The 9,874-nt window shown below is 35.4% G+C and overlaps 1 protein-coding gene across 2 annotated transcripts in view; it reads right to left on the reverse strand.

Moving 5' to 3' along the window:
• LOC125682163 (uncharacterized) overlaps nt 1-987 on the reverse strand; it is an 11,749-nt gene extending 10,762 nt beyond the window's left edge. For both annotated transcript variants that reach the window (XM_056156274.1, XM_048922556.2), the window contains exon 1: nt 590-987. The gene's annotated coding sequence lies outside the window, so the exon portion shown is untranslated. The remainder of the gene's footprint in view (nt 1-589) is intronic.
• Between the last annotated feature and the right edge of the window lie 8,887 nt (nt 988-9,874).

The following is a 9,874-nucleotide window of genomic DNA, read 5'->3' on the forward strand; positions in this document are numbered from 1 at the left end:
TTACATGTAAATTTCTACAGCTCCGATTTTATGACAGAAAAGAATAACTTCAATGGTTTACAATGAACTGAACAACATCTAGAACCGTGTGTGTTTAGTTAGTGTGGACGACTATTCAGAATTAATGGATTTAGAATAGGCTAATTGTAGTCACTTTTCTTTGGTCAGAATTAGCTGAATCAACAAGAGGCCGTAAGAATGGATCCGTTGTGACTACTAACACCTTGAGCAAGCATGGAACAGAATGCTCTAAATATGTTAAATGTCCAAATATTTCTTCTTCATATACATTGTGTAAGGGGAGTATCGTTTTCATTCCCGTCATTGTCTTTAATGCGATTGTATTGTTGTTGGCAGGCTAGTTTAGATTTGTATTTAAATATATATATATGCATGAATATATATCTATGTATGTTGCTTGCAGTATTTAGAATACCCTCTGTAAAATCATTAATGTAGGTTTTTCTCTGTACAACTTTGAAATATGCAATAGAGGAAGATTTTTAAATAAAAGACGTTTGAAATATTGCACATGAATAAATCATTCAAACAAGAAAAGATAAACCTCGTAGACTTCACATTGCCTTACCTGCTATCGATTATTCATCTGTCATCTATCCCGCTATGTATGGTTTCCATGACGGATTGGGGGAAAGAAAAAAATTGTCACACTGTCCAAAAGTTTAGATGCTGCTAGTTCCAGAATCGTGGTCACCATTCATACACATCTCATCGCTCGTTATAGACGGTTAATTTGACCAGGGCCAAAAACCAGTTCCAAAGTTTAATTGCCTGGTGTCGAAATCTGGCATAAACCTTTAAAAGTGATATCGGTCCGTATTATTCAATACTTGGAAGATAAATGCCAGCCTGAGAGATTTGGCCATGTTTGGTTGAAGATATGTATGTAGAATCAGGAAAATTATTTATCAGGTGAAAGCTTGCAACGTACCCGGCAAATCATACTTTACTGGAAACTCGCTGTTCAATGTTGCCACGTTAATCTTAATTGAGCGGAGACTCGAGCTCGCTTTGTATTTGTCACTAGCCTTCTATACATTCAAAGCATGGACAACCTACCGGAATCGAAATGACACAGTTTCTGTTCATTTAAGAGCAGGCATGTCGGAGGAGAGACACACAGCCTTAACATACATGCGTGTCAAGACTTATTTGTACACATTCAATGGATATCAAAAATATAGATCTGGTAATATCAAAGAAGAAAAATATATATACAGTATTGGTAATCTCTGGGATCGAACTCAAGACATTAAAAAACACCAACTTCTATCGATTTCACCCCCCCCCCCCCCATTTTATTGGATCTTATAATCATGTGTTATAAAAATTAGCATCTTATTTTTTTTCACAGAAAATAAGTATTATAGCCAGTCCCTCAACCACTTAACTCACAATCAAATGTAGGAGTAGTAAGTTCACGGAAGATGCCAGTTTGTGTACTTCAAGGTATCAGGTACACTTTCGCTCCGTGTTTTTGAAGATTAAAATCTAAAACTTGCAATGAAAAAGATGTGGAGAGAGAGAGAGAGAGCCAACTCGTACCAAAATGTTGCGTTAAACAGGAATATTTAAAACAATCATACCTACTTAATACAAACTAGATATTCAAATTATTTAGCCTTGCCCTCAACAAATCACATATTTATTCAGGGTTATAAAAAACAGTGTGTTTTAATTTAATTGCAATTTTTATTAAAATATGCAATACAATAAAACATAGATTGAACTGTACGACATGTACGGGCAGCACGCTGATAATAAGCCGTTTGTAGCATTTTTCAAGTTCAAGTCTTTTTATACGCCCGCATAAAAATGCGGGCGTATTATGCTATACCGCTGTATTCCGTCTGCCCATTTAACCTTGTCTTCGCATCTCCTCCTAAACCTTTGGGGGATTTTGATGAAACCTGGTACAAAGAAATATCACAATGTAGAGATGTGCATATTACAAGGGGAATGATGCACCACTATTTTTGAAGGAGTTTGGCCCTTGGACTTAGATTTATTTTATGCAAGTACCTTGTCTTCGCAAGTCCTCCCAAACCCTTTAGGGAATTTTGATGAAACTTGGTACAAAGAAAGATCACAATGTGGATCTGTGCATATTACAAGGGGAATGCTGTCCAATGTATTTTAAAGGAGTTGTGGCCCTTGGACTTATTTTTTTCTATTCAAAATACATTGTCTTCGCAACTCCTCCTAAACCCTTTAGGGGATTTTGATGAAACTTGGTACAAAAAAGATAAAAATGTGTAGATGTGCATATTACAAGGGGAATGCTGCAACACTATTTTTGAAGGAGGTAGGACCCTTGGACTTAGATTTATTTTATGCAAAATACATTCTTATTGCAACTCCGACGAAATCCTTTTGTGGATGATCCTTTCTTACTTGTTCAAATTCCTGGGTCAATAATGTATGCGGGCGTATCATGTACCGGTTTAGCGGTGCCATACTTTTTATTTTTTGCGAGAAATACGTTGCTTCAAAATGAAATATTAAGAGTACATTTGTAATATACGGAAACCGATAGGTGTCAGGGTATAGAATTAATATTCATTTAAAACTGGCGGCAGTAGCGGCCGCTAATTAATTTAACTGGCGGCCGCCAGTTAATTTCTATGGCGTCCGCCAGAAAATAATTGGCGGCCGCCAGTTAAATTAATATTTTAAAATTCTATACCCTGGCACCTATCAGCTTCCGTAGCGACACGGTATTTTTCACTTCCTAACAAATCTGTCCTTATAGAAAATGTTCACGCCTTACTAGTATTCCGTATGTAACGTATAAGATAACCGGTATTTTTACATAACATTCGGCTTAGACAGGATGGTTTTTCGTGTGAGGTCATTATAGTGCGGGGGGAACCCGCCACGTATACCTTATTCAATTAATTTTGAGATGCGTTAAGTTTGATATAGCTTTTTTTTTTAAAAAACCTGCTATTCCCATAATATTGAATGTGAAAATATTCAATAAAATATCTATCAAAATTGCAGAAATATCTCTTATCACACAACATCGTTAATTTTAGAAAACATCTCTCTTAGCTACAGATAAGGTTGTTTTTTTTTTTGTGATTGAGAGACATTTTTATGTTCCCCGAAAAAATTCGGGGGAGCATATAGTCGCCGTCATGTCTGTCTGTCCGTCCGAGCTCATATCTCCTAAACCTTTCATCAGAAATTGATCACAAATGTTCCTTGAGATAAGGACTTTTGGAAAAGTCTTTCAAGGTCATTTCGGAAAGGTCAAGGTCACTCAGAACATAAAATTCCTCATTTTAAGTTTTTTTTTTGAATATAAAAGTCCCAATCTCCGAAACCTTTCATTAGAAATTGATCACAAATATTCCTTGAAACGGACTTTTGGACCAAGGCCATTTTGGAAAGGTCAAGGTCACTCAGAACATATATCTTATGTATATAAAAAGTTCTTTATTTCAACAGTTTTTGAAAAGGTATTGATCATATATCACATAAATAAGTAATAGACAAATGGCTTACAAGACAAAGGTCACTCAAGGTCATTTTGTAAAGATCAAGATCACTCAGAACATATACCTTATACTTCATTTCAACAATTATTGATCTTTTGACAGTTTTTAAACAGGTATTGATTATATATCACACAAATAAGTAAAAGGGAACGGCTTTCAGACAAAGGTCAATCAAGGTCATTTTGTAAAGATCATTGCCACTCAAGATACCTTATATATGAAAAAGAAACCTTCATTTCAACAGTTATTGATCATTTTGCAAGTCATTCGTCACATGAAGTAGTTCATTGGTTATATGCATTTCGGGGAGCATCCATCAGTTTTAGTAATATTCTTGTTTTTAAAGTTAAAGATATATTTTCCTCTAAATGAAATATATATATTTTACTTAAAGAGATATCTCTCATAGTTAGATATATGTTTTCTTAAGAGACACATCTCTTAAAATTCTCGAAAGAGATATCGTTTTTCTTTCTAGACATATCTCGTGTTCTAAAATATGTCCTCTACACGAATAGATGCTTTTAACTTAGAAAGATGTGCATTTTTAGCTTTGATTATTCCTTAACTATACATACATGATACAGGTAAGATTCGCTAACCATTAATTTCTGTCCTTCTGAGACACAATATCAGACTAAAGGGCATCAACTCGAACATTATTAAACTCTTCAGCTCTATCGGCTTTCTTGAATAAGAAAATTGTGTTGTAGTTTTTCTTTGTACTATTTTTGACATGTTTTGCAGTGTAAAGTTTATTGAAAGGGCATGGGATGGGTATAAATCACGTGATATGGATTTTATCCGACAATTTGTGTTTTCTATACTAGAACCTTGGTAATGACCGGGGACAGTCTAAACACACGAACCGATACTAAATAACAAAACAAGGGAGATTCTATACAAAATGTCCAGAAGTATTTCCCATAGTCTACCCTTGGTAATCTTTTCCATGAAGGGGGGGGGGGTCAACCTTTACCATGGGTCCATTATTTAGTATACAGGTATCTCATAAAAATAAGGAAAAATTTCAATTATTTGTAAATATTGTTTAAATTAAATAAATGAGAAATATGTATTTGTCACCAGGGAGATCTGGACCATTATTCCCGAAGGACGGGTCTAGGTTACAAGGACTCTCTCCAGAAGGTTGTCAGTCTGGACAAGTACGCCTAAGAAAAACCCAGACAAAATATTAATAAAAACGTCCTTTGTACGGAAAAAAATATTATGTTTTGTTTTGGTCTATGCATTTGAAATTTTATTGTTGATATTTTCAATATTAAAAATAAATACATAAAATGGACATAGTGACAGGCAAAAAAGTGATTGGAGTTTGAAAGAACTCTGGATCCATGACGTTTTGAGAGATTTGAATCCATGACGTTTTGAGGTTTGGATCCATGACGTTTTGAGAGGTTTGGATCCGTGACGTTTTGAGAGGTTTGGAACGGAAGTCTAGACCCAGGACGTCTGGAATTTGTGATCTGAATTTAGACTTCTAGAATTTGTGATCTGAATTTTAGACTTCTGGAATTTGTGATCTGAATTTTAGACTTCTGGAATTTGGGAGAGATTCGATTTGAGGGTTCGAATTCAGTATTTCTGGAGAGGTAAAGATTGGGGATTCTGGACTTAAATGTTTAACTTCAGGAGTGCTGGAGCGTGAATTATTCAGCCTTGGCAGCGGTCTTTGATCTCCAAACACTCTTATTCAATTCAATTTGTTAATATTTTGTTAAAGTAATTTGTTTGCTTTGTAAACTTAAATACATTGAGAATCAATATACATATGTCTATAGCGTCTTGGTCGTGCTTGACGTCATTAATTAATTTCGTATCATACAAAATAAATTTTAATTACTAGTACATGTACTTTAATTATCAGTTCAGTTCAGTTTATTTCTTTGTGCCATCTGGCACATCAGATATACAATTTTATATATAATGAAATATAAGGTGAACAACATACACATAATCAGAGCTATAGATCAGCATACACATACATATAAGTATAAAAGATAATATTTGTAATATAGGTGATTGCGTGAGTGTTGTATGAAAATAAAAATAGAAGGAAAAAATTTGTGTTAAATGAGAAAAAGAAATGGGGTGTAATTACTGTTATGAATTATCCTTTCTTATTTTCTCTGCTTGGAATAAAAAAATTCCCAAGTTTCGCAATTCTTTAACTTTTTGTACACTTAATAATTGAATTAATTTGAAAACGCTTGGACGTCTAAAATAATACTTTTTGATATATAAATTGCGTATTTCTTGGTATTTTGGACATTTCAAAATAAAGTGAAACTCATCCTCTACGTCTTTTAAATCACACAATGTACATATTCTATTGTTCCTAAGTTCACTTTTGTATCGATCTGATTCAATATTAAGATTGTGAGAGGATAGTCTGAATCTAGTTATAGTTTTTCTATGTATTTCACTCACTGATGTAGATAAATACTGTAATCCAAAATTGCCTGCTATATATTGATAGTATTCTCCTCGTGACGCCTTTCTAATTGCAGAAAACATTTCTTGCTTATGTAAATCAAAAAATCTTTGCTCTAATATTTTTTGCGTAGGTTTATCAATAATACTTTCATTAAAAATGTATCCAAGACATAAGCGATTTAATTCAGTTCGTATGTCATTAACCCAAGGATCATTTAAATTTTCTGTCTTCTAAACACGCTCGCAAAATACAATTATCTGAATTCTTTAATTTTATTCAATATTTAAGGATTCTTGATTTTCTAATGATATGCAGGGGAAATCTTCCTAATTCATAATACACTAAGCTATTGCACGTACTTTTCTTTACTCCTAAAACGTTTTTACAGAATAATGCATGTAATTTTTCAACATCTTTGGCTTTATGAAAACCCCAAACTTCACATCCGTAATTTAAAACACTGTTTACACATGTATCGAAAACAGAACACTTACTTTTAATGTTAAATTGGTATTTCCTTAGTTTCTGTTAATTGCAAAAAACGCTTTCCTCCCTTGATCTGCTACATGTTTTTGTGTAATGTTAAACTTTCCATTATAATTAAATAACATTCCTAGATAATTAAATTTATCAACCGTCTCAAGCTCCCTCCCATTGTAGAAAAATGTTTCATTACCTCTTATTTTACCTCCGTTTCTGAAGATCATTATTTTAGTTTTATCGACATTTAAAGTTAATTTCCATTCATTGTTATAAACGTGTAAAGTGTCGTGCATACGTTGTAGGGACTCAGCAAACAGAACCATATCATCAGCGTACATTAATAAAAACAAGTTTAACATATTCAATTCAACAAATGAACAGTGCTCTCTAATAAAATGCATTTCACAATCATTCACACATAAACTGTACAATATAGGTGACAATACTTCACCCTGGAAAATTTACAATTTGTTTGCTTTGTAAACTTTAATACATTGAGAATCAATATACATAATAATATAGCGTCTTGATCGTGCTTGACGTCATTAATTAATTTCGTATCATACGAAATAAATTTTAATTACTAGTACTTTAATTATGTCACCAAGTTCAGCACATATGGGCACATGTTTGTAGTTAGAACTATTAAAATATATCCAAATGCTTGTTGGCAGATCAGGAAGCACGATGTGTAGAGCCCCGACTCTCTCTATATAGGGTATCTGTGAACTGTATAGCTTATATCACAATCTGTCCAACAATTCATGTTCTGCTTCTTTATAAAATGGTATCAAACATTATCTTCCTGAACTTTTAACAACAAAAAGAGTAGCCTTTGATCATTTACAGACAATATGGCGATATCGAGTCACTCAAGACTAGTGTCCGCTGAACAATGTTGAAATTAAGTGCAGAGGATTTCACAGAATTAAAATACAATCTTCCTGTCGATCCTCAGCACCGTCATCGATAGATGACTAAACTACGACTTCCTCCGTCTCTTACTGCTGTAATAATGGCCGATGTCTTTGAAAGAAGACTTAACGCTGTCGCCAAGCGATTCTATGAATTTCTGTAATAGGTATGACAATGGAGGCCCATGATAAACAACATCTCGTCGATAATACACCCACCAGTGAAACCAAATTTTTAATAGCAGACGAGATACAATAATGAAGACCATGGTTCTTCCTGTAATGGACATAAAAGGGCCGAGGTAAACGCCTCCATCAGAAAGTGAGTTGTACCCATAACCACATGCACAGCACACCAAAGACTCCGGTAAGTGTCACGTGTTTTGCTGTATCACGCAACTGTCTAAATTACCATCGCTGTCCCTCTACACAATAATTTTGTTTATGTTAAGGACATTTGCTACAAACAAAAAATGGAAGCATGGGTTGATGATAAATTTGTTTTGGCCTATTCTGGTTGTAATTAGTACAACTACTAAAATTCTGGGAGATTCTGGACCGTGGCTTGAGGAGAGAGCTATATGCGGACTCCGGACCGTGGCTTGAGGAGAGATCTATATGCAGACTCCGGACCGTGGCTCGAGATATTTCCTATGATGTTCCAAAACTGTGATGCATAGCCTCCCAGTGTAACTTTATACAAATTTCTCCCCACTGAATCGGACATCATTGAGAAATAAACCCATAATGCAAACAGTATCCATTTCCATCCTTTTTGGGAAAAAGTTTGTAGCAAATTGTCTTTTATGAAGAAAAAAAAATGATAGAAAAGGTGAAAAATGTATTTTTGAAATATTTGAAGGGCATCCAAGTGAACGTCAGTTCTGAAGTTTGGCCAGTGGTGTTGCCGATTGTGGGAGGCTTTCTTATTCTGCTAGCCATCTTGGCAATTTGTTGGTGGCGTTACGTTAAAATAAAATCCAACGTCATATCTGAAACACAAACTGACGGCTCCGACAAAACAAACGCAGGGGGTAATCGACGCCCGAAAACAAACATGAAAAGGAACGCGGTTCATCCCATAGACAATACACAACGTGTTAACCAATTTAAAACGCAACTGGATCCGCCAGCAGTGTTCACTGGTAACACCAAACCCTTACCCCATGTTCGGGTATCGCCCATACTCATGTCCGTGAACACAGACTCCATCAGAAGTGTTAAAAGCCACAACGATATTTACAATATCTACAAGTCGTCAGTGAATGACCCGCATATACATCAGACCGGAAGGCGGATCAGCAGTGGCGTGTAGAAAATAATGAACATTCTACATACATCAGACAGGCAGGCGGATCAGCAATGACGTGTAGAAAAAAAAAAGATTCTAATTTACGAGTGTATGACGACGGATTTTAGAATGTCCCGATCAAAGTAAAGCACTAAAGGCAACTTCTGCTTTGATATTAAAACTACCTAACCAAGACAATGTTAAAACTACCTAATCATGACAATGTTAAAACTACCTAACCAAGACAATGTTTTGTGACTTCAACTTCGATATTAAAACTATTAAAGACATTGTTTTGTTCGGATTTTTCTGAGGACATCACAACGTCGATGAACTCTTATTTGATTCCCCCCCCCCCCCCCCCCCCCCCCCAATAACATAGAGTAAGAGTATTTTTTTCTTTTAGTACTAATTTATACTCGGAGCTGATAGTACTAATTTATACTCGGAGCTGTTCTGGGGATACAAAACGGTTACTTTCAATGATCTTCCTTAATCCAAATGTCTAAAGCCCCCATGACCCACTCACACAGTGAGTTTATATCATTTAAACTCATAGCAAGTTTATGGCTTAAAATTAATTCAGATTAGTGTAATATGGATACATTTGTTTAAGAAATGCACACCAAACAAGAGGTCCACATCGCTCACCTGAGTCACCTTGACCCATATTTACAGATTTCTCCTCTATCCGCATGTAAAACTTTCATTCCCTATTGTGGCCCCATCCTACACACCCCCCCCCCCCCCCCAGGTCAGGATTTTAACAAAATTGAATCTGCATTATGTCAGGAAACTTTTATTTAAACAAACTTTTCTGGCGCAGTGATTCTTCAGATGGTTCTGGCCCTCTGGCCCAGTGTTTCTTGAGAAGATTTTTAAATGACCCAACCCTATTTTTGTGATTATCTCCCCTTTGAAGGGGATATAGCCCTTCATTTGAGCAAACTTGAAAGCTCTTCACTCAAAAGATGCTTTTTGCCAAGTTTGGTTAAAATTGGTCCAGTTGTTCTGGAGAAGAAGTTGAAAATGTAAAAAAGTTTACAGATGGACAAACGAAAGGCGATCAGAAAAGCTCACTTGAGCTTTCAGCTTAGGTGAGCTAACCCCCCCTCCCCCCCCCCCCCCAAATCATTGTAACGCATGTCATCATTGGAAAGAGAAACGACGGTACACAAAGAACTTTCGCATTTAGTATATACGT

This window comes from Ostrea edulis, chromosome 2 (assembly GCF_947568905.1).
Source record: "Ostrea edulis chromosome 2, xbOstEdul1.1, whole genome shotgun sequence".
NCBI classification, from domain to species: Eukaryota; Metazoa; Mollusca; class Bivalvia; order Ostreida; family Ostreidae; genus Ostrea; species Ostrea edulis.